Here is a 26,087-nt window from a genome sequence, read left to right as displayed (position 1 = left end):
CCAAGAAGATAATATTCTTGGTTGGATGCGGCTTCATAGAACTCCTTCCTCCGGGCATGGACTCCTCATATGTCGGCGAGCCACTCCTCTATCTCCCTTGGGAGGAGGAAGGAGGGCTCGTTGGCGTCGGTTTGAGGAGGTACAACTTCCACCGGGACTTCTTGTAATTTTTCAAGGGGAGGCTCCACTGGAATGTCATCCCATCCGGTAGGGTTGTTGACTCCAAGTGATAGGTTCCAATCCTCTTGAGGGAGGACGGGTTCCATGGGAGGTGTTATAAGAATATTTAACCTCTGGTGCAAGAGGTTAATTTCTTGAAAACTATTTTCCAGCCCCACCGTAAGATCGTTTATACAGTCTATTAGGACCTCCTCTACCGAAGTCATTTCATCGAGAGCTTCCCGTAGCGCCATGACGTAGTGTACAAGGGTAGCTTCAATGGAAGGCCTCCTTCCACTTCCACTGTTTCTTGAATGCACGGACGATGTTCCACTGTTTTCACTTGACATTCTAAGAAAATAAACCGAAAACATCTTATTTTAATGAAACAGTACCTTGGACACGGCCCCGTGCTCAATGAGCACGGCCCCCTGTTCACCTTTCTGCAGAATTTTGAAACAAGGAATCTTGAAGTTTTAAGTTATTTCTCTAACTTGTGAAGCCTTTTTGAACAATAGTAACTTAAAACAATGTTATACAACTTATTTTTAACAAGATTCTTTGAACAAAACTCAATAATCCTTGCAATAAAGCTTGAAATCTCAAGCTTTAATGGAGGTTTTTGGAAAAAGATGAAGAAGAAGGAAATGGATAAAAGAGGAAATGACAAGATGGTTGTTGGAATCTTCTTTTAGAACATACCTAGGATGGTAGGAGAGAAGATCCCTTCAAATCTCTGTCCCTAGATGGTCCAAATGTGCAGGATTCTTGGCTGCATTTATAGAAAACGACAGCATGCTGGACACGGTCCCGTGTGCAGACAGAATCCTGACACAGTTTGTCCATATTCTGACGTAAAGTCAGAAAGGAATCTTTTGGTGGACACGGGGGCGTGTTGGCTGGGCACGGCCCCGTGTCGAAAGGCTGATTATGAAGTTTGTCTATTCTCAAGGAACTTATCCGGATCGGGCGGTTCCTTACTGGATGGAACAACCCCAAAGTTGTGGGTAATTTTTATGATTAGCGTTTGCATCTGTCAGGTGCATGCCTGCACCCCGTGCATAGGTCGTGGCCATTAATAACTTAAATGAGCCGAGGATATCCAGGACACAGTCGTTAACCCCCAGTGTTTATGTTATCAAACAATACAGATTAAAACGGGTTATGCAGATTTATTACATCACAATCCGATTAAATAATCTCATACCCGACCAAGCGCTATTATTGTAATACCGCATCCCAAGCCCGTATAAGGGAAAATAAGTTAAAAGTATTTACCTGATGCTAGCAGTAAAATCCTAAAGCTTTTTGAAGGCACCTTCTACCAGAAGCTATTTAATCTGTATAGAAGGTTTATTAACCTATTAGGATGCTAACGGGTCTTTAATTAAGTCAAGGACTTAGACCGGCTAGCTAAAAGGAAACCTTACGGTTCTAAACGCTAGATTAAGCAGAGACCGGAATAGAATGTGGTTTAGACCCGACAAGCTTGGATACTTGTAGAATATGGGTAAACTAAACACATTCTGGAAAATGAGAATTTAAATGATAAGGTTAAGCCCGTTTCGGCTATTTTACGCAAACTAGTTACGTAAACCGATCCAAACGCATAAACGCGTAACGGGTAACCAAATAAATTATATACAGGTCTTAATCGTTATTATGCTTAAAATATGTTAATACATCAGTAAGATGGTAACATATATGCCCAAAAAGTAATTTAAACCAAAATACGTCCCATAAGGGCATTTTGGTAATTTTAATGCCCATAAAAGAGTTTAAATGTGAAACCGAGTTTCAGGTCTGATTTAAGCAGTAAAAATATGTATTTTTATAAGTTATAACAGTAAGGTATTTTATATATGTGAAATTTATCTTATATAACCAAACTATGTACCGTAGGGGTATTTTTGTAATTTCACATAGGCTTTAAAGGTCAAAATAGACTTCTGAGTTTAAAAACTTTGGCTTACTGTTTAACTATATAAACTATCTTGAAACATCAGTAGGTAATGTTTTATATGTCAAATATAGTTTTGACCCATACTAGGTGCTAAAAACGCTTAAAAGTCGGTTTTAAGGGATATTCGGTTTAAAATAGGAAATCTGAGTTTTTGATCAGTTTATAGAATTTAAAATATTTTATTTATCATATAAAATCAGTAGCAAAAAGTTGGACATCAAACTGTTATGTAAAACTCATTTTATGCATGAAAAGGGTAAAACCGACAATTACCGAAATCAACCTATAATCCTATGTTATGCTCAGCCTAAAAATAAATAAAAATCTCCAAAAATCCCAAAATATTATTTTACATCAGTAGGTAAAAAGTTTGGTATCAAAAATCAGGTTTAGATAGGCTTTATGCTAATTACGCCATTTAAATAATAAAAAGCTCCTTAATTACGCTATTGAGCATAACTCCTAATCTAGACCTCAAACTGATGTCAAATTTTCGGGACAACTCTAAATATCAGTAGCAAAGTTGTTTGTCCATTCACATTGCTAAAAATCTCAGTTGTGTGTCAAAAGGGCGTTTATGGCATTTTTAAGCATAATTACGATCAAGTGCATATAATTCAACCCATTAGGCAACATGCAAAACTTTAGAGGGTTATACTACTAAGTAATGTGGTCCTAATAGAAGCTTAAAACATGGGAGAATTAAGCTTGAACGGGTCAGAACTGAAAGTCAAAGCAAAAGTCAAGCTTTTGCGACTTTCGGTTATAAACTGACCTTAGACTATTAATTGCCGGGTTAGGACTGACAAAACATGTTTTAATATTAATTACTAAGTCATTAGAATGTTAAAATTTAATTTAGAACCTCTGGTTTATTAATTTTAATCATTTTCAAACATTCTGTCCAGTTTAACTTTTTGTCAAACTACTTTGACCCGAAAAAACTAGTCAAACGAGGTAATTAGGAGGTGCCCTTTTTGGGGTTAATCACCTACCTTAATATGGTTCCATAACCACTTTCAATTTGATCAGTGGTTGGTCCATATGTAATTAAAACGAAAGTCAAACTTAATTTACGATAAGTTTGACTTCTAGACAATTAAGCTAATTAAAACAACTAAGCAAGTAATTAGAGGCTTACTAAAGGTCCTACCTGTCTTTTCTACACTTCAAATTCTTCTCCTAGTGTTTGCAAGCTCCAGATGCAGGTCCTTTTGAAGTTGTTGCAATTAATGTGCCAAGAACATAATACTAGCACTCCTTATATAGTGAATCCCATGAACTTAGATCATTCACACCTGTTATGGGGCATCCTAGGATCACCCCAGGTGTCCTAGTTGATGAAATAAACCGACATATAGCTCCCTAGGTCGATACAATCTAAGTTATGGCGGTTTGGAGAAGCTGACCTGCACCCGGCATTCTTTTTCTGCGCTGGGCACTCTAAGGCGGGCCGCGTAAGCCATAGAGGAAGCTTACACGGGCCGCGTAGGCCTGATTAACTGGCAAAACAAGTTTCAAGGTTGGCAGATTCAGTCCCTGGTTGTTTTAAACCCTTTTTAACCTTATTGTTGACATGTAAGGCCCTTGTAGTTAGTTTGTTGAGGCTCAAGGATGAATAAACTAACTTCGTTAGGCTTGGGTTCGTTAAATATCATTATGAATGTAAGTCTCATCAAGTTGACACTTATAGCCCAAAGGGTCTTGAAAACATGCTTAATGATATCGAAACCACGTGAAATTTATACCACTTATTCTTGAGAGTATATTTGAATATTTCGAAGCCTCGGTTTCGTTAAAAGGTCACTCAGAGGTCAGAATTGACATGTTGACACGTTTAACCCTTGTAGTTTTATAATCTTCCGATTATTTTCACAAACGGCTTCTTTCATCCAATCAATCCCTCGATTAAGAATATATTTATCACATATGGTAATTCAGAGGCTCAAGTTTGGCATGTTGACACTTTTAGTCCTTCTGAAGACATAGTTTCACTGTTTGTCAACTTTAGTCCCTCAAACTCCATTTTCACATATTTAGAGTTTAGGACACGTGTCTATACATAATTGGACACGTTTTTACGTGGTGTTACATCCTCACCCCCTTAAAAGAAATCTCGACCCCAAGATTTACTGGAATATGTGAGGGTACTTCTGTCTTATAGTGGACTCGACTTCCCACGTATATTCGGGACCTCTACGAGCATCCCATTTGACCTTTACTATAGGCACATGCTTTCTTTGGAGCTTTTTAACCTGTCGATCCTCGATCGATATAGGTCTTTCAACGAATCTCAAGCTTTCATCTATCTGTACGTCTTTATGAGACATAGCTAGCGATTCATCAGCTAGGCATTTCTTGAGATTACAAATGTGGAATACATTATGAATCCCACTTAGCTCCTCAGGCAAGTTTAGCTTATAAGCTACACTGCCGACACATTCGATAATCTCGAATGGTCCAATATATCTAGGGCTTAACTTGCCCTTCTTACCAAACCGCATCACACCTTTCCAGGGTGATATTTTCAGTAAGACTTTATCGCCAACCTCAAACTTTAGAGGTTTTCGCCTCTTATCAGCATAACTTTTCTGCCTATCCCTGGCAGCTTTCAGGCGATCACGAATCTGGACAATCTTGTTTGTCGTTTCAAGGACTATATCAGGTCCTGATAACTGAGCTTCTCCTACTTCTGTCCAACAGACAGGCGTTCTACATTTCCTACCATATAATGCCTCAAAAGGCGCAGCCTGAATGCTTGTATGGTAGCTATTGTTATAAGAGAACTAGATCAATGGCAGGTGGTCATCCCAACTACCACCTAAATCAATAACACACGCACGAAGCATGTCTTCTAAGGTTTGAATTGTACGTTCACTCTGTCCATCAGTCTGAGGATGGTAAGCAGTACTAAAATTCAAACGCGTGCCCAAAGATTGCTGGAAACTTTTCCAAAAATGTGAGGTGTATCTAGTATCTCTATCAGAGATAATAGTCACCGGTACGCCATGAAGAGATACAATCTTATCCACATACAACTGGTTAATTTGTCGGAGCTATGAGTCTCCTTGATGGGCAAGAAATGTGCTGACTTTGTCAGTCTATCAACTATAACCCACATGATGTCATTTCCATGCTTCGTTTTAGGTAACTTGGTTATAAAATCCATAGTTACCATCTCCCACTTCCACGTTGGAAGTTCTGGTTGTTGAAGCAGACCTGATGGCTTTTGATGTTCAGCTTTAATCTGAGCACAAGTTAGGCACTTAGATACATGTGTGGCAATAGATTTCTTCAAACCTACCCACCAAAAATTAGCCTTCAAATCCTGATACATTTTGTCACCTCCAGGGTGAACTGAATACTTGGAGTTGTGGGCTTCCTGGAGGATTACATATCGAAGTCCTCCTTGAATAGGAACCCAAGTTCTTCCATTCATTCTGAGGATTCCATCCTTCCCAGGTGTTAACTGCTCAGCAGTTACACCTAACTTTTCATTTGGAAGGTTAACTTCCAAAACAACATCTTTCTGTGCAGCTAATAGTCTTTCATTCAGACTATTCTTCAACTCAATGCTCTTGGCAATGATCCTGATTGGTTTAACTCTTTCCTTTCGGCTTAATGCATCCTGACGGGTGGTCCATTGGACAACCCTTAAGCATGTTAAAAGATGAAATAATCCTTCACTTAATCGTGTAATTATCTTGAATTAGATAACTACTGTTGCTTATGTTTCAGGTGCATTTCGGGGGCTAAAAGATGGATTAAGTGCAGCTTTGGAGACTTTGGTGATGAACGGGTCGAGCATGGAACAAGAGACAAAACAAAGAAGACAAATCAGCTCATCACCGTAAATTACGGTCCTACCGTAATTTACGGTGGACGTGGATTTCATTTTATGCTCACCGTAAATCAGTAGAGAATCACCATAAAACTTTTATGTTCACCGTAAATTACGGTGATGCCGTAATTTACGGTGGTGTCTGCGAGAAAACTTGTAACTGCCACATTTAAGTTAGTTTGAGGGGGTCTTTTCATCATTCCTCATCATTGGACGGTTTTGGATCATCTTGGGGGCGAATTTTGGCTGCTTATTTGGTGTTTGAACAATTCTTATCATCCGGTTTTTATTTTCGATTCGTATGAACATTGGTTTGATTATGATGATGATTCACCAAGCCATGTCCGGCTAAACTCTTCGGTGATCATCTTAGGTGAAGGTTTCTTGAACTTTTGTGTGTTTTATTTCTGAATTTCTAGAATGATAACTTACGTTGCTTGAATATCATGGTGTATGTTTGATTGCTTGTAACTTGTTAATCGATATTACAATTTCTAGTCTTAATCGTACGTTCTTGGTGCCGTTGGCAATCGAGATATCACGGGAAGGGTTAGGGTTGGTTATTGATTAATTGGTCATCGGGAAACAACCTCGCGTTTATATAATCCGAGTACTTTGTCCCCTTTTATCACTTCAATCATCTATACACGAGTTATGTCTATGTAACTCTTTCTAGTTGGAATTAAACACAATTGTTTAAAGAAACTGAAACCTAAGATGATCATTGTTCTCCCCTAATCTGTTTTACAACCAACATTTGATTTGAAATTAGTTTTTAATTTAGTTTTCTAAAACAACAATCCGAACTCTTGAATTTTAATTTCTGCAATTTAGTTTAATTTTAGTTTAAGTACAAAGCTATACAATTGACATACCTTCCACATACTCCCTGAGTTCGATACCCTCTTACCACTATCTATAGTTGTTTGGGGATTAAATTTGCGTGACCCACGACATCACGTCACATCCGCGACCACGTTCGCTTTACCTGGATGGTAGCGAATCTCGCAATCATAGTCATTTAGAGTTTCCATCCAACGGCGTTGTCTCATATTGAGCTCTTTCTGATTGAACAGATGTTGGAGACTTTTGTGATCCGAGTAGATCACACATTTAGTTCCATATAAATAATGTCTCCGTAACTTAAGTGCGAATACAACGGCACCCAACTCCAAATCATGGTTGGTGTAATTCTTTTCATGCACCTTCAGTTGTCGTGATGCATAGGTAATCACCTTGCCACGTTGCATAAGTACAAATCCTATGTCGGTGTGTGAAGCATCACAATATACGACGAACTCTTCAGTTCCTTCTGGTAAGGCCAACACCGGAGCATTGCTCAACTTTTGTTTTAGAATTTCAAAAGATTCTTGTTGCTTTGGACCCCAATCAAATTTCACATTCTTGCGGGTCAAAGAAGTTAATGGTGCAGCTATCCTTGAGAAGTTCTCAATGAATCTTCTATAATATCCAGCTAAACCCTGAAAGCTGCGTATCTCTGTAGGTGTCTTTGGTGCTTCCCAATTCATAATGGCTTCTATCTTGGCTGGATCAACTTGGATACCACGCTCACTAACAACATGTCCAAGAAATTGGACTTCGCGAAGCCAGAACTCGCATTTGGAGAATTTAGCATACAACTTCTCCTGTGGAAGCAATCCTAAGATACATCTAAGGTGCTTCTCATGATCAATTTGGCTACGAGAATAGATAAGTATGTCGTCGATAAAGACAATGACAAACTTATCTAGGTATGGCTTGCAGACTCTATTCATGAGGTCCATGAATGCTGATGGTGCATTAGTGAGCCCAAAAGGCATCACTAAAAACTCAAAATGTCCATACCTTGTCCTGAATGCTGTCTTAGGCACATCTTCAGTTCTCACTTTAAGTTGATGATACCCAGATCTCAAATCAATCTTTGAGAAATAGCTCGCCCCTTGGAGTTGATCAAATAAATCATCGATCCTGGGTAAAGGATAACGATTCTTGATCGTTACCTTATTCAATTCACGGTAATCAATGCATAAGCGCATTGATCCGTCCTTCTTTTTCACAAACAGTATTGGAGCTCCCCAGGGCGAAGAGCTGGGCTGAATAAAACCTTTTTCCAGTAAGTCATCTAATTGAGTTCTGAGCTCTTTCATTTCCGTAGGCGCTAGACGATAAGGAGCTCGTGCAATAGGTGCGGATCCTGGTAGAATGTCTATCCTGAACTCTACTTGCCTTTCAGGAGGTAATCCAGGTAACTCATCAGGAAAAACATCAGGATATTCAGAGATAATTGGAATATCTTCGATCTTAGGCTTAGGATCATTCAAAGTCACTTGTTCCATTTAAATGACACATCCACTCTTCAAACACCACGATACCTTGAGAATAGACACACTGCTGGGCAATCCATATTGTGTATCTCCCTGAATAGTGACTGATTCGCCAGAAGGGGTTTTGATAATAACTAGCTTTTTATCACAGGCAATTTGGGCTTGGTTATGCGACAACCAATCCATGCCTAAAACTATATCAAACCCAGCCAATTTCATTGGCAAGAGGGATAGCGGGATAGAATGATTCTTAATGGATATAGAACATCCATCAAGGAGAGTGGAAGCTGTTTCTAAGGTACCATCGGCAAGCTCTACCTCATATTTTATGTCTAGAGTCTTAATAGGCAAATTCAATAACTTACAGAACTTATGGTCTACAAAAGACTTATCAGCACCGGAATCAAATAAGACTCTAGCATAATTATTATTGATGAGGAAGGTACCTGTTATGACGTTCTCGTCGTTCACCGCTTCCCTCGCGTTCATCTGGAACACTCTTGCATTGTTTTTCTTTGCCTCTTCGGGCTTCTTTGCATTCTTGGGGCAATTGATTTTGATGTGCCCCTTTTCATTGCAACCATAGCAAGTTGAATCTTTGATATTTCGGCACTCAACCGACTTGTGCCCTTTCTTTTTACAAATCCCACATGGTTTGGCCTGTGGGTCTTGGTTGCATTTTCCAAAGTGCCTCTTATGACATGTCTTGCACTTGGGCTTATCATTCAACTGCCCCTTTTTGGAACCAGAGTTCCCTTTGCCCTTTTTGTTTGACTGAGGAGACTTTTCATCCTCTCTATTCCTCTTCCCATCCTCGGTAACCTTCTTCGCCCTACTCCTCACAACATCCAAAGTAAGGGATAAGGATAGATCTACATCAGATCTATAAGTGGCTGGCTTAGAGGCCTTAACATTCCCTTTTACTTCAGGGGCCAGACCACCAATGAAACGCGCAATTCGTTTGGGCTCAGGAGTGACTAGATATGGTACAAGCCTCGACATCGAGTTAAAACTAGTCACGTTGGATCTACAATCCAGGTCCTTCATTACCAAGGTGAGGAAATCAGTTTCTATCCTCTCTACCTCATGTTGAGGACAGTAAGTGTCCTTCACCAGATCAACAAATTTTTCCCAAGAAAGATTGTACAAATGAACCTTCCCGGTGGACTGTACTAGAGCTTTCCACCATGTGAGGGCATCGCCCTTGAAGGATTGAGATACAAACATAACTATATCTTCTTTAGCACATCCGCTGATGTCTATCACCGTCTCCATCTCGTCCAACCATTTCATACAATCAATCGCTCCCTTTTCTCCTGTAAAATCCCTCGGCTGACAGGAGACAAAGTACTTGTAGGTACAACCCTTGGTGTACCTAGGAGTCGGCTTGAGGACAATCTACCTCTTGGGCTCACTACCCTGATTGGATGAGTGCTGAGACTCACTTTTCTTATGAGTATGAGGTTGAGAATGGGATCTCGAATGAGTTTGAGACCGAACAACACTTGGCTCTTTGAACTTAGCATCTACCGCTTGAGTAACTGCAGCGGTGATCATCGCTTGCAATTCGGCACCAGTGATATTAATCCTGGTGTTGTTGCCTTTTGTAGGATGACTGTTTGCTTCATCCGAGCCAGCCATTTTTGAATACTATATAAACAATGATAATATTTAAATTATATAATGTATCATCACATTGATGATCAGTGGGTCATGGTATTATTAAACCATTTAGACCATTTAAAGTACTGATTAAATAATCAATAGAATATAATATTCTTTCTATTTATTAGATAGGGGAAATATAATTCCCAACTGTCGATGTCGTGAAAGACATTTTATTTAACATTAGGCTCGTCTCGAAGGACATTTAGATAGCTCAGAAAGCTTGTCACAGGGACGATTAAAATATAGCCAATGATCTCTTGGATCCGTGATCTTTTAAGGGGAACAAAGTTCATCGCCTTTTTGACAAGAAGTTTATAAATAATGCTATCATTGTCATTATTACACCTTTGCCTATAAGCATGCATCTATAATGGATGTTTTGGTGTACACATCATATTGATGTTTATTAGCCATGATTCGTATTGATCATTTAGGCTATACATAAGTGACTTGGAAAAATCCAAGTACATTTTTGGAAACTTGTGTGGTTTCTCGTACCGCACAGTCAGGAATGTTAACATGTTTTCAGATGTTAACAGTGATTTATTGTCTTAAAAAGGTTGTACCATCATAGCCAATTAATATTTTGGCTAGGTTATACCTTTAAGAATTTCTTTGGCAGATCAATTTAAAAGTCGAAATGATATACAATGATGTAATAAAATACATATTTAAAAAACAAAGATAAATTTCATTAAAACATTAACGATTACACGGTGCCCAAAACGGGTCTTAGAAAAACAAACTACCCACGCAGGGGCTACAGAAATAGGAGATAAGTCCACGCAGGGACTTTAGTACAGAAAATAAAATAATGTCCTCACAGGGACTTGACTGAAAAAAAAACAGTAGAAGAAAACTAAATAACTTCCTATTTCTTCTTGCCTTTAAGAAGGTTTGCAAGGCCCTTCCTAAAGCTACCATACTCCTTCTTGGTTTTTCTAGTCTCATGCTCAACCCTATCTAACCTCTCCAGGATTTCCTGAGTTTGCTACTGCTGCTGCTGGGGAGGAGGAGGTTGTTGGTAAGGCAGGTATTGATAACCCTGCACTGGGTATCAAGTTGGATAAACTGGAGGGTAAGTAGAAGGGTAAAGATGATGGTATTCTGCAGCTATAAGGTACGGATCATGAGTTCCATAATCCGATGGATATCCCGATGGGTTTCCAAAAGGATTGTACCCAGAAGAACCTGGGTAAGTCGGGATCGGTTTGTCGAAACCCATAGGCGGCTGTGGTGGTGCATAAGAAGCTGGTGAAGGATCGATCTTCGGCGCCGCGTTTGAGGGTCCACCCATTTGGGGGTCCTCGGGAATAGGAGGGTAAGAACTCGAACCTTGAGGAGAACTAAAACGAGGTTCTCCTAGCACGGATATACGTGCGTTCCTCCTTCACCTCGGAGGCTCGGGAGGTGGCTGAGGTGGCTGTTGAGGCGGCTCCTCAACAGGAAATGGTGGAGGTGAACTGCTTGAAGCTGGGGCTCAATCAAAGGAGGTTGAGCTGGAGAGCTATGGTACGAAGGAGTAAAGTACCAATCATAAGTGGCCATCCTCTCCTGAAATGAATCGGGCCCATGGTATGGTGATCCCTGAAATGGGGAACCGCTTGAAATACTAATTGGGTGGCCCGGTGTTCCGGTCTGCATCTCCGGGTCTGGGTCGTCGTCCATCTCCATTTCCTGAGAAAAGTGGTCCTCAGGGCCCAAAGGGTTGTAGCCCAAAAAGTCGATAACATAATCATTCGGATTGAATTGTGTCGGCGAGTAAATAGAATCCGAATGGTGAAACGAATGAGAGTGCAACAAATGGTAGGATTGGTGAGATTCGTGGGAGTGATGGGAGTGATGGGAGTGTTGAGAATGGTGTGAATGCTGGGGCTCGTCTGGGATAAGCGGCCCGAATGATGGATGGAATGAAGGTGAGGAGCTCAACGAGACAGGATGTCTCGCTGGTTCAAAGGAGTGACCCCACAGATCGTGTGAGTCAGAACTGGAAAGGGACGCAGACGGAGTGTGTCGGTGTGATGGTCCTGCTGTTGACGGTCCCCTCGCATGGGACCCTTTCCTCTACCCCTAACTCTTGGAGGCATTGTAGTTGAGCTTCCTATCGAAATAAGAAAACAAAACAAAATAAAATATAAACAACAAAGGAAGGTTAAGAATAAATCCTAGGTCATGGCCTAGACTCGAAAGTCTAAGGAATGTGCTTATTGTATCATTGAGATTAAACACAAAAGGTTAGTGTTTAATTCGCTCAATGTTGGCTCTGATACCAACCTGTCACACCCCCGATATTTCCACATATTACCGGTGGGCCCGGCGGGGAGTATCGTGACGTAGTTGATATCATCATTGTCAATACATACAATATTATAGCACAGCGGAAGGCTTGGTGAATAAACTATTACAAACCATAATATCTGAGTGTTCGAGTTTATGAATATACAGACTGGAATGTAACAAGATCCACAGGCGGATCATAAATGTACAAAGAAACAAAAACAACAGACTCCAGGTATCTTATGGATTTGCAAGATCCTCTATTGACACCCTATAGCTCCAGCCTATTACGAGAGGTACCTGTCAATCAGTCTTTAAGAAAAGACGTCAGTTTACACTGGTAAATACGATTAACAGACTCTTTTGAAAACATTTATGAAAATTGATTTAAGTGCACATGGCACAAACCATTTATAACTTGGGACAATCTTTAATAAAATCTTGTATACAGTTTTACATGTTTGTCATACATATGGGGCCGGTTTGGATGCTGGTCATGATAAACTGACTCACCACTTATAAAAACCACAGAGGAGTTATCCCCAACTTGTGGGTAATTTTTATGATTAGCATTTGCATCTGTCAGGTGCATGCCTGCACCCCGTGCATAGGTCGTGGCCATTAATAACTTAAATGAGCCGAGGATATCCAGGACACGGTCGTTAACCCCCAATGTTTATGTTATCAAACAATACAGATTAAAACGGGTTATGCAGATTTATTACATCACAATCTGATTAAATAATCTCATACCCGACCAAGCGGTATTATTATAATACCGTATCCCAAGCCCGTATAAGGGAAAATAAGTTAAAAGTGTTTACCTGATGCTAGCAGTAAAATCCTAAAGCTTTTTGAAGGCACCTTCTACTGGAAGCTATTTAATCTGTATAGAAGGTTTATTAACCTATTAGGATGATAACAGGTCTTTAATTAAGTCAAGGACTTAGACCGGCTAGCTAGAAAGAAACCTTACGGTTCTAAACGCTAGATTAAGTGGATACCGGAATAGAATGTGGTTTAGACCCGACAAGCTTGGATACTTGTACAATATGGGTAAACTCAACACATTCTGGAAAATGAGAATTTAAATGATAAGGTTAAGCCCGTTTCGGCTATTTTACGCAAACTAGTTAAGTAAACCGATCCAAACGCATAAACGCGTAACGGGTAACCAAATAAATTATATACAGGTCTTAGTCGTTATTATGCTCAAAATATGTTAATACATCAGTAAGATATTAACATATATGCCCAAAAAGTAATTTAAACCAAAATAAGTCACATAAGGGCATTTTGGTAATTTTAATGCCCATAAAAGAGTTTAAATGTGAAACCGAGTTTCAGGTCTGATTTAATCAGTAAAAATATGTATTTTTATAAGTTATAACATTAAGGTATTTTATATATGTGAAACTTATCTTATATAACCAAACTATGTACCTTAGGGGTATTTTTGTAATTTCACATAGGCTTTAAAGGTCAAAATAGACTTCTGAGTTTAAAAACTTTGGCTTACTGTTTAATTATATAAATTATCTTGAAACATCAGTAGGTAATAAGTTTTATATGTCAAATATAGTTTTGACCCATACTAGGTGCTAAAAACGCTTAAAAGTCGATTTTAAGGGATGTTCAGTTTAAAATAGGAAATCTGAGTGTTTGATCAGTTTATTGAGTTTAAAATATTTTATTTATCATATAAAATCAGTAGCAAAAAGTTGGACATCAAAATGTTATGTAAAACTCATTTTATGCATGAAAAGGGTAAAACCGACAATTACCGAAATCAAGCTATAATCCTATGTTATGCTCAGCCTAAAAATAAATAAAAATCTCCAAAAATCCCAAAATATTATTTTACATCAGTAGGTAAAAAGTTTGGTATCAAAAATCAGGTTTAGATAGGCTTTATGCTAATTACGCCATTTAAATAATAAAAAGCTCCTTAATTACGCTATTGAGCATAACTCCTAATCTAGACCTCAAACTGATGTCAAATTTTCGGGACAACTCTAAATATCAGTAGCAAAGTTGTTTGTCCATTCACATTGCTAAAAATCTCAGTTGTGTGTCAAAAGGGCGTTTATGGCATTTTTAAGCATAATTACGATCAAGTGCATATAATTCAACCCATTAGGCAACATGCAAAACTTTAGAGGGTTATACTACTGAGTAATGTGGTCCTAATGGAAGCTTAAAACATGGGAGAATTAAGCTTGAACGGGCCAGAACTGAAAGTCAAAGCAAAAGTCAAGCTTTTGCGACTTTCGGTTATAAACTGACCTTAGACTATTAATTGCCGGGTTAGGACTGACAAAACATGTTTTAATATTAATTACTAAGTCATTAGAATGTTAAAATATAATTTAGAACCTCTGGTTTATTAATTTTAATCATTTTCAAACATTGTGTCCAGTTTGACTTTTTGTCAAACTACTTTGACCCGACAATTGACTAGTCAAACGAGATAATTAGGAGGTGCCCGTTTTGGGGTTAATCACCTACCTTAATATGGTTACATAACCACTTTCAATTTGATCAGTGGCTGGTCCATATGTAATTAAAACGAAAGTCAAACTTAATTTACGATAAGTTTGACTTCTAGACAATTAAGCTAATTAAAACAACTAAGCAAGTAATTAGAGGCTTACTAAAGGTCCTACCTGTCTTTTCTACACTTCAAATTCTTCTCCTAGTGTTTGCATCTAATGACTCGCACAAAAATATCCTAAAACACTCCATAAGTGGAAACTCGGACCCCTGAAACCCTAATCCATGTGAAAAATCAAGAAATCAAGAATTTAGAGTTTCAGGCGGGCCGCGTAATAGTAAACTTAAGCTTACGCGGGCCGCGATGGATTGAAGGTCACCGGATAAGCATGAAGGCTTGACACGGGCCGCGTAAGACATAATGGTAGTCTACGCGGGCCGCGACAGCAAGGCAGATCTCCGGATAAGCTTAAGGGACACGTGTCGCGACTACCGGTGACTCAGCATACTCCGATCTGATCCACACACCCACGCGGGCCGCGTAAGTCTTCCTTTGATTTTACGCGGGCCGCGAGGCGCCCTGTTTCCAGCCTATAAATAGAGATCGATAGTTTCAGTTGAAATTCGTTCAATTTTTTTTTCCCTCAGCTTTATTATAATAGTAGCTCGGGATTATACCTTATAAATCCCGAAAACTCTGCCCGTTATTAGGGTAATAACTATAGTCACTGGTACGATTCAATGTCTGATCGATTGAAACTATCCGATGGATGTTTAAGTGCTGCCCGTAATTGGGTTATGCCTTTGTTATTCGTTGTGAGGGTTTTGGTCTCGTGAGTTGTCGTTAAAGTTGAATTGAGTTAGTACACTAATACGAGTTCCATTGTGTCTAGAAATTAGAACTCGTAATCAGGGATCTACTAGAATACTTAATAGTTAAAGTAAACTTAATAGTTAAATAAACTTAGCAGTTAAGTTAACTGAGAAGATTAATTAATCTATTAATTAAGTTAAGTATGATTAATTAATTAGTTAAGTGAGATTAATTAAGCTAAGCTAGATTAATTAAGCTAAGTACGATTAATTAAGATTAAGCAAGATTAATTAAGCGAAGTAAGATTAATTAATCAGCTAAGTAAGATTTATTAAACACCTAAATAAATAAATATAAATATATATAAAATAGATAATATCAAAGGAAGGTGCTAGGAAAGTGTAAGAGGATAGATATATGTGGATAGGAAGCTTCCTACAAGATGTATAAGTAACTTCCTAGAAAAGCTATAGGAAACTTCCTAGAAGTTACATACTTCTTACCTATAAATAGAAAACTTAGGAATTCATTTCCTTTGTTCATTTCTTCTATTCTTCTCTCTATACGTTAGTGTTCTAACCAATAATCACCGATGCGATGTTCTGTCCGATCGATTCAGGAACCATCTAATAAATGCCAAAGTGCTGTACTTTGTGAATTTCGGTAAACGGAATCCAAAGTGCTATACTTTGTGAATTTTGTTAAGGTTCGAATCTCGTGACTACCGTTAAGGTTTGATTTGGGTTTTACACAAATACGTATTCCATTCTGTTAAACTATATGTTTAAACTACCAAAATACTCCCAACTACACACTTACAATCAAACAAGCTGTTAAATCATCAGAAGATCCAGAACAATAAAGTATACGAAGGAGTAGAATCAAGAAGCTTGTTAAATCAATACTACATGCTTATGATGTGAGTCATTCTCTTTTTATTAACTGTTTTACAATACTCCAAATTATTTTCCAAATTTATAATTACAGGGATTAAGTCTTTATAATCACCAAATTACAGCCGGTATGTGGGGTATTGTGCACATTACTACTGTTTGTATCATTTTAGGTGAGCGAGCCTAAATCATGATATACACTATTAGGTAAGCGGACCGAAATAGTGATTAATGTCACTTGTGGGTGAACGGACCCAACAGTGATATGACCACAGTCACAGATCCGGTCGAGTGACAAATACTGTGGGTAGTTGGTTGATATGGAAACATTGTAATCGCTCTTAATACTGTAAATCATAACAAATATGTTTTGTGCAAACTGAATGAACTCACTCAGTGTTTCCCGCTGACAAAACCTTTTTAAAATGCGTTTCAGGTAATTACAGTAGATTGGAGTAAGGATTGAATCTGGCACTGAAGGACTTCAAGAAGTGGCTTATTTTATTAATTAAATCAAATTAAGAAATATTGTTTTATGTAAATGGATTTATCCCTTATTAAAGCTACCTTTGAAAAACATGGATTTATTCCATCTATTTAATAATTAAAAAGCCGGTGTTTCTAAACTCTGATATTTTTCCTAACTCACGGTTCTGATGAAATTTCCGCTGCAATGTTTTTCAAAAATAAACCACCGGTACCACTGGGCTGCTCGCGGCGCCCGATTCCGTCCAGGGTGGGGTCGGGGGTTGTGACAGTAAAGATGGTATCAGAGCCACTGCTTTAAGCCTATAAGTGTTGTGATAATAATACTTAAGCTTAAATAAAAGAGTTAGGAGATTGCTATTAACTGGTAGCACATCTGATAACATTTAGACTTGAACATAAGAAAAGATGCCTTAGTATAAGCTAAGCCACTTGTTTAAGCAATTAGGTGTTGTAATAATACCTAAGTTTAAATGGAGAGTTAGGAACTTAATATTATCTGGTAGCACTCAGGATAATATTTAGACTTGAACTTAAGAATTTTGCTTTAATATAAACTTCAAGAAAAAATTACTTATATAAGTATAATGTAAGGAATATTGATATACCATAAGAATGGTAATTAGAATATTGCAAGATATGATAAATAAGCAATAACATTTAATTACTATTAATTCTTGCTTTTTGATATTACTTGGTCTAGAATAAGATATGTTACGGGAATATAAAATTCCTTGATTCTGGATAAAAGCCCTAATAAAAGAGGCACTTTAAATCTTGAAAAGATACTATTTATGGGAAATAGAAAATTTTCTCCGGCAAAACTGGGTATAGAGTAGCAGACTCTCCAGCTTGTCCGGATATACTAAAGTTACCTCTCCGGCGCGAACCGGATAAGACGGGGTAAATGATATGTCAAATCAGTGACAAGATTTCCCTAAATAATATCATGACCTGATATCTGACTTGTTTTTGGAAATATGAATCTGTTAAATACATTGACCTTATAGAGGGTATGTATATTACAGCATGTGAAACATATGATTATATAGATATATATACCTATAAGGAATTCCAAAAGCCAAATAGGAATAAAGCACAAGCATATGTGTCTAGATTTCTTTATTAGGAATCTCTTTTCCGATATCAAACATTATTTCGTTTGATCATTTGTCTAGTAGCTCGTATGACAAAATAAACAATGGAAACCCTTTAAGTTGAAACACCATCAAAAGTATAAAAAATTCCAAATGCGTTACCATAAACTATTAACGCAAGTAAGAAGCATATAAAGTTGTGCTAATGCACAAGAAAACACATGAAACTTAAATTATACGTCCACAGACGTCAAAGTATATTACACACGACTTTCAAGGCAAGACCTTTTGAAAATATGATTGGGCTCTACAACAATGCATCCCAACAGTGGGAAAACTACTGATCGAAAAGCGGCACTTTGCCACATGATTCTACAAACAACATAAATCTCGCTGAGGTACGTTGGAACAATATTTCACAATCATCAGTGTACAGTCTAATCTGATTCATAATTATTATCACTACAAAAGGAGTCATATACCTTTGCAAATCCCCTATTTCATTTTTTCGACATTCCTTGGTAATGTCACTTAAGAACGATTATCACACGAAATTCCAGATAAAGTTCTTATATTTCTTTCGTTAAAATTCTGACCTCTGTGAATAGACTTTGGCATTGCTACTTCCCCTAATGGTCATCATACCATGAGGATTTCTTTCATAGTAGCAAATATTGATCTATTTCATTTCTTGGTAAATCCACACGTTACACATGCACTGTTTGTTGTGCATGTGGTTCATTTGAGTTATGAAGACCATAGGAGGGCATCATTCCAATTTGTTGTTTTATCAAAAGTTCAAATCTCATTTTGCTATACTTGATCTTTGCATTGTAAACTGCGTTTTTACAAAGCAATGACTCTTTAATATCGAATCAATAAATTTCTTGAAAAACTCGATTTTCTTTTAAAAAGGTATACATGATTTCTGTTATAATCATGTCCGAACTTCCTTATTAAAACTCGTTTTATTCAGACCCAGTTAACTTACTCGCAATACATATTCAATTCAAAATCCCATATGATATTTTTAGGCCATCATATTCGAAATAATCCTAACAAGTATTTCAATTCTCTTGAACTATAACATGCGTGTTTGATCTTCGACTTCATTAAATCGTTTCTTTGATCACGATCGCCTTGTGGTACATTTTCACAAAATCTGAAGCTTGCGCTAATCTCGGATTTAATTATGTATTTATTTATTCATATCGAATTCGCTCTGTTGATTTATTCTATACAAGCAATCTTAACACAATCATGTGCTAAGATAATTATACACAAATTTATTTCATATTTCAGTATATCTCTTAATAGTTCTTACAACATCAATCGAGCCTTTCGTAATATTTATTGTTTTATCATCATTTATCGAAAAACATTACATAAATTTAAAAATAAACTTAATTAATTATATATGGAAACTTACATAAGTAATATAGTATTACTATATTTAAAATTCTTGTTAAAACCATTAAGGTGGAGAATTTATATTTTTACGTATAAAATTTTGAGGTATACTCTTATCTAAGTTTATGTTTAGTTTTTTTATTATTATTGGTAATTAATATTAATTTTATTATCAATAATATATTATTAGTAATAATATATTAATATTATTTTTAGGTATTAGGGTTATTGTCAGGGGCAGATATTGGATAGCCTAGCCTTAGTTAGACATGGACTGATCAACCATGCTTAAACAAGGCAGCACTAACCAATATCCAACCATGATAATGACTAGTTAATGTATATAAAAATATATATATATATACTTTGTACTATAAGGAGAAGACATATTTTCATAAAACAATACAAGAATTAGAGGGGCGAATAAAATTATTTAAATAACTGTCTAAGTAATCATGAACAAGACATTTTATAAGTAATTGTTCATCTTGATTAATATTCCACAACTATTAAATACTTATAAAAATATTATTTTATAATATATATTAAAATATCAAATGTTATTTACTCAAGCCAATATTTAAGTATGTTTAATATTAAAATAAACATTTATTATTTTACTTTATGATTTAAATTATCTTATTGTAAAATCTTATAGTTAAACATACTTGATTTTAAAAATGATAATCATGAGTTCTAGGATATTTGGATAAACATATTTATAAAACATATATCATTATTTTGTCGAAATTACCACGGGTTTTGATATTTTAAAACTATCCATATTAATTTATTATTTTACTTTATGATAACATAAAAGGAAAAGGTATTTAATAAATTAAAATATCACATATCTTTAATCGAACATTTTGATTAAAATCATCTTAATACAATTATGTATTAAGACAATAATACACTAACTCTATTATCTTTCGTGTATCCTTGCAATTCACTCATCTCAGCACATCGATTTTCTCATATCCTAATTCAATAATTGACAAATCATTTTCGTATTTCTATTTCATTCAAGCTTGTTGATTCCGAGTCGACCTCAGATTGACAATCAAAGTAAGTTCCCTTTTGACAATGACTTCTATTGTTTCTAAAAGTCATTCACAACTTGTAAACATTCAATCTAGATATCTATTGATCATACATCTCTTTTGATTTAAACCCAATCACCTTGGAAACTATATCATTTCATCTCATCTTCTGAAATATCAAGATTCGCTTCCTTGAAACTCTCAGTTAATTTCGAAAACGGTGAATTTATTCGGTCACCATAATTAGTGCATTCTTACAATCATTACAACACCTTGCAGTGTCCGTATAAATTTGTAGCATGTGCTAATAACAAACCCTATTCATACATCATTTGTTTGATTCGTCATTTTAATAGTCTTGATACATTTATGTACTCAGACCATGAAACATTAAATTCTATTGTCCAGTATATCCTTACCACTTAAGTAAACGATATTGATTTTCGGGTTGATCATTGACAAATCATTTTTCATACTTCCATTCACAAATAGAGATTTATCAAATCAGAATCTCCCTCAATTGATTAAAGTAAGTCTTTTCTGACATTGAATCCTATTGTTTCTACAAATCATTTTATTTCAAATTTCATGCCTATCAAATATCATTTGATTCATGAAATTTAGTCAAACTTGTTAATGGTATTATTTCATCTCATTTGGTTAACATCAATTCCTGAAACTAAAGTTTTGAAACCATTAAATTCCAACTATCCTATAATATTGATCTTTTGATTCCATCCCAGACACCATGATATATTGTTTTTACTAAAAGAAGTGACGAAACCCCAAGAAGATATCATAGTCGAAATCTCGAGGACGGGATTTAAAACAAGGTGGGGAGGATGTAACGACTCGCATAAAAATATCCTAAAACACTCCATAAGTGGAAACTCGGACCCCTGAAACCCTAATCCTTGTGAAAAATCAAGAAATCAAGAATTTAGAGTTTCAGGCGGGCCGCGTAAGAGTAAACTTAAGCTTACGCGGGCCGCGATGGATTGAAGGTCACTGGATAAGCATGAAGGCTTGACACGGGCCGCGTAAGACATAATGGTAGTCTACGCGGGCCGCGACAGCAAGGCAGATCTCCAGATAAGCTTAAGGGACACGCGTCGCGACTACCGGTGACTCAGCATACTCCGATCTAATCCACACACCCACGCGGGCCGCGTAAGTCTTCCTTTGATTTTACGCGGGCCGCGAGGCGCCCTGTTTCCAGCCTATAAATAGAGATCGATAGTTTCAGTTGAAATTCGTTCAATTCTTTTCTTTCCCTCAGCTTTATTATAATAGTAGCTCGGGATTATACCTTATAAATCCCGAAAACGTCGCCCATTATTAGGGTAATAACTCTAGTCACTGGTACGATTCAATGTCCGATCGATTGAAACTATCCGATGGATGTTTAAGTGCTGCCCGTAATTGGGCTATGCCTTTGTTATTCGTTGTGAGGGTTTTGGTCTCGTGAGTTGTCATTAAAGTTGAATTGAGTTAGTACACTAATACGAGTTCCATTGTGTCTAGAAATTAGAACTCGTAATCAGGGATCTACTAGAATACTTAATAGTTAAAGTAAACTTAATAGTTAAATAAACTTAGCAGTTAAGTTAACTGAGAAGATTAATTAATCTATTAATTAAGTTAAGTATGATTAGTTAATTAGTTAAGTGAGATTAATTAAGCTAAGCTAGATTAATTAAGCTAAGTACGATTAATTAAGATTAAGCAAGATTAATTAAGCCAAGTAAGATTTATTAAACACCTAAATAAATAAATATAAATATATATAAAATAGATAATATCAAAGGAAGGTGCTAGGAAAGTGTAAGAGGATAGATATATGTGGATAGGAAGCTTCCTAGAAGAGGTATAAGTAACTTCCTAGAAAAGCTATAGGAAACTTCCTAGAAGTTACATACTTCTTACCTATAAATAGAAAACTTAAGAATTCATTTCCTTTGTTCATTTCTTCTATTCTTCTCTCTATACGTTAGTGTTCTAACCACTAATCACCGATGCGATGTTCTGTCCGATCGATTCAGGAACCATCTAATAAATGCCAAAGTGCTGTACTTTGTGAATTTCGGTAAACGGAATCCAAAGTGCTATACTTTGTGAATTTTGTTAAGGTTCGAATCTCATGACTACCGTTAAGGTTTGATTTGGGTTTTACACAAATACGTATTCCATTCTTTTAAACTATATGTTTAAACTACCAGAATACTCCCAACTACACACTTACAATCAAACAAGCTGTTAAATCATCAGAAGATCCAGAATAATAAAGTATACGAAGGATTAGAATCAAGAAGCTTGTTAAATCAATACTACATGCTTATGATGTGAGTCATTCTCTTTTTATTAACTGTTTTACAATACTCCAAATTATTTTCCAAAGTTATAATTACAGGGATTAAGTCTTTGTAATCACCAAATTACAGCCGGTATGTGGGGTATTGTGCACATTACTACTGTTTGTATCATTTTAGGTGAGCGAGCCTAAATCATGATATACACTATTAGGTAGTCGGACCGAAATAGTGATTAACGTCACTTGTGGGTGAACGGACCCAACAGTGATATGACCACAGTCACAGATCCGGTCGAGTGACAAATATTGTGGGTAGTTGGTTGATATGGAAACATTGTAATCGCTCTTAATACTGTAAATTATAACAAATATGTTTTGTGCAAACTGAATGAACTCACTCGGTATTTCCCACTGACAAAACCTTTTTAAAACGCGTTTCAGGTAATTATAGTAGATTGGAGTAAGGATTGAATCCGGCACTGAAGGACTTCAAGAAGTGGCTTATTTTATTAATTAAATCAAATTAAGAAATATTGTTTTATGTAAATGGATTTATCCCTTATTAAAGCTACCTTTGAAAAACATGGATTTATTCCATCTATTTAATACTTAAAAAGCCGGTGTTTCTAAACTCTGATATTTTTCCTAACTCACGGTTCTGATGAAATTTCCGCTGCAATGTTTTTCAAAAATAAACCACCGGTACCACTGGGCTGCTCGCGGCGCCCGATTCCGTCCAGGGTGGGGTCGGGGGTCGTGACATTGCAAGCTCCAGATGCAGGTCCTTTTGAAGTTGTTGCAATTGATGTGCCAAGAACATAATACTAGCACTCCTTATATAGTGAATCCCATGAACTTAGATCATTCACACCTGTTATGGGGCATCCTAGGATCACCCCAGGTGTCCTAGTTGATGAAATAAACCGACATATAGCTCCCTAGGTCGATACAATCTAAGTTATGGCGGTTTGGAGAAGCTGACCTGCACCTGGCATTCTTTTTCTACGCTGGGCACTCTTAGGCGAGCCGCGTAAGCCATAGAGGAGGCTTACGCGGGCCGCGTAGGCCTGATTAACTGGCAAAACAAGTTTCAAGGTTGGCAGATTCAGTCCCTGGTTGTTTTAAACCCTTTTTAACCTTATTGTTGACATGTAATGCCCTTGTAGTTAGTTTGTTGAGGCTCAAGGATGAATAAACTAACTTCGTTAGGCTTGGGTTCGTTAAATATCATTATGAATGCAAGTCTCATCAAGTTGACACTTATAGCCCAAAGTCTTGAAAACATGCTTAATGATATCGAAACCACGTGAAATTTATACCACTTATTCTTGAGAGTATATTTGAATATTTCGAAGCCTCGGTTTCGTTAAAAGGTCAATCAGAGGTCAGAATTGACATGTTGACACGTTTAACCCTTGTAGTTTTATAATCTTCCGATTATTTTCACAAACGGCTTCTTACATCCAATCAATCCCTTGATTAAGAATATATTTATCACATATGGTCATTCAGAGCTCAAGTTTGGCATGTTGACACTTTTAGTCCTTCTGAAGACATAGTTTCACTGTTTGTCAACTTTAGTCCCTCAAACTCAATTTTTCACATATTTAGAGTTTAGGACACGTGTCTATACATAATTGGACACGTTTTTACGTGGTGTTACATGAGGACAGAGGTGAAAGTGTTTGAGAATAAAAAGGAAGAGATAAAGATCGTATGTAAGATCTGTATTTGTTAATTATATCTAAAACTGGCCGACTGATAACACTAGAGATTGATGTTAATTTGTGAAGTTTATACTTATGTTTATGTGATGTTGAAGCAATTTTTTAGGTAGAGAATATCACTGAATTGTTAGGTTCCAACGAGTGTTTTTAGAAGGACTTAGGTTGGGATTTTGCTCTGATGCTTAAGTTTAAGCCATAATTGTTATATGTATCTAAACCAACTGCATAATGCAATTCTCTTTATGTGCAGAACAAACCCTACCTTGTAAGGTTAGCTTGCTAACTGCAAAAGTCTGAGGTCACATGTTTTTCTTAATTATTGATTTCTCATTTTTTTGGAGTTGACATGTTCAAGTAAGTTCTGTCCTCCTTGATCTTTTACATAAAAGTTGTTAGTTTTAAACATTATGTTATAATGGTTAATATATTTCTTATATGAAACCATTTGGTAGACAACCTTTTTGTGTCATGCTCTGCAGTGATAGGTAACATCCATTATCAGGAAATATCTCACCCCTCTCTGCAGCAGTAGCTTCTGTTTGTATGTCAGTTGCTGCATTCTTGACGACTGCATTTTGTGCGATTCTTTTGGGGTACAAGCTGAGCAAAAGAATTATGTGCTATGTGGGTACACAATGTATTTTATTGTATTTTTCGACAGATGTACGCATGCTTTAGAGTGACCCCATCATGATAATTTTGTGACAGACATGTGTATTTATTATAACTTATTCGTGAACTTTGTCGACAGGGAAAGCAAAGAAACTAAAAAAGTTGGGACGTGGGAGAAGGCCTTCATTCAGTTGGTAGAGGTTTACCTTCTTCTTTTTTTCTCTATTTTTAAAAAGTTACTTCCTGCCCGGTTTTGTTAATCTTGGTCCCATGCCCGGTAAGAGGCCATATCTCTTACACGATGGTTTCCCCTTACACATTACTCTCCGGGTATACATGATGGTTTCCCCTTACACATTACTCTCCGGTTATAGGCCATATCTCTTACATGATGGTTTCCTCTTACACTTTACCTGAATTGTGATTTTTGTTTGGTTTCCAGTGTAATTACCTCCTAAATTTTGCCGTAATATTTGCAATAACAGTGAAGTTGCACTTGCTGCTGATTGAACAAGGAGGGCTTAGAGCACTCTTGGGCATGGTTAGATCTGGATATAACATGGATTGAAACCTGTAGCGATTTTATTTTTATAATATATGAATTGCTTGTAGTCGATATTGATGCAATTGAATGCATTTTTTCTTAATTCTTTTGTAGGAAGAGAGTTGAAGCAGACGTAGTGTCGGAATCAGTTTGGTCTCACATGAAATCAAACTCCCTTAGACGGTGGTAAGTGACAATTAAGAGCGTGCCGCCAGTTGATAGTTCATTACAATCGCGGTTAAAGGTCTTTACCATCAAATCGATGGCCTTTAAGTATAATTTCTTGCTTTCAATTTGCTTCTGTAATCATCATCATCATCATACTCAGTATATCCCACCAATAGCAAATTTGCTTCTGTAATTGATTTATGTATTAGCTGATTTCTTGCAATTTTGGTATTTAGACTTTAGTTTTTGCTTTGCCT

General features: G+C 36.8%; 1 long non-coding RNA gene across 8 annotated transcripts in view; it reads left to right on the top strand.

The window, feature by feature from the left end:
• LOC110879109 overlaps positions 1-26,087 on the top strand; it is a 31,265-nt gene that overhangs the window by 3,773 nt on the left and 1,405 nt on the right. For 6 of the 8 annotated variants that reach the window (XR_004867632.1, XR_004867634.1, XR_002558472.2 and 3 more), the window contains exons 2-5: positions 24,757-25,130; positions 25,258-25,318; positions 25,604-25,659; positions 25,777-25,848. This is a non-coding gene — a long non-coding RNA (uncharacterized LOC110879109). Of the gene's footprint in view, positions 1-24,756; positions 25,131-25,257; positions 25,319-25,603; positions 25,692-25,776; positions 25,849-26,087 lie in introns of all 8 variants that reach the window. The other 2 variants (XR_004867633.1, XR_004867637.1) reach the window with 2 other exon arrangements.

This window comes from Helianthus annuus, chromosome 9 (genome assembly GCF_002127325.2).
Source record: "Helianthus annuus cultivar XRQ/B chromosome 9, HanXRQr2.0-SUNRISE, whole genome shotgun sequence".
In the NCBI taxonomy this organism is placed as follows: Eukaryota; Viridiplantae; Streptophyta; class Magnoliopsida; order Asterales; family Asteraceae; genus Helianthus; species Helianthus annuus.
This window is presented reverse-complemented; position numbering and strand designations above follow the sequence as displayed.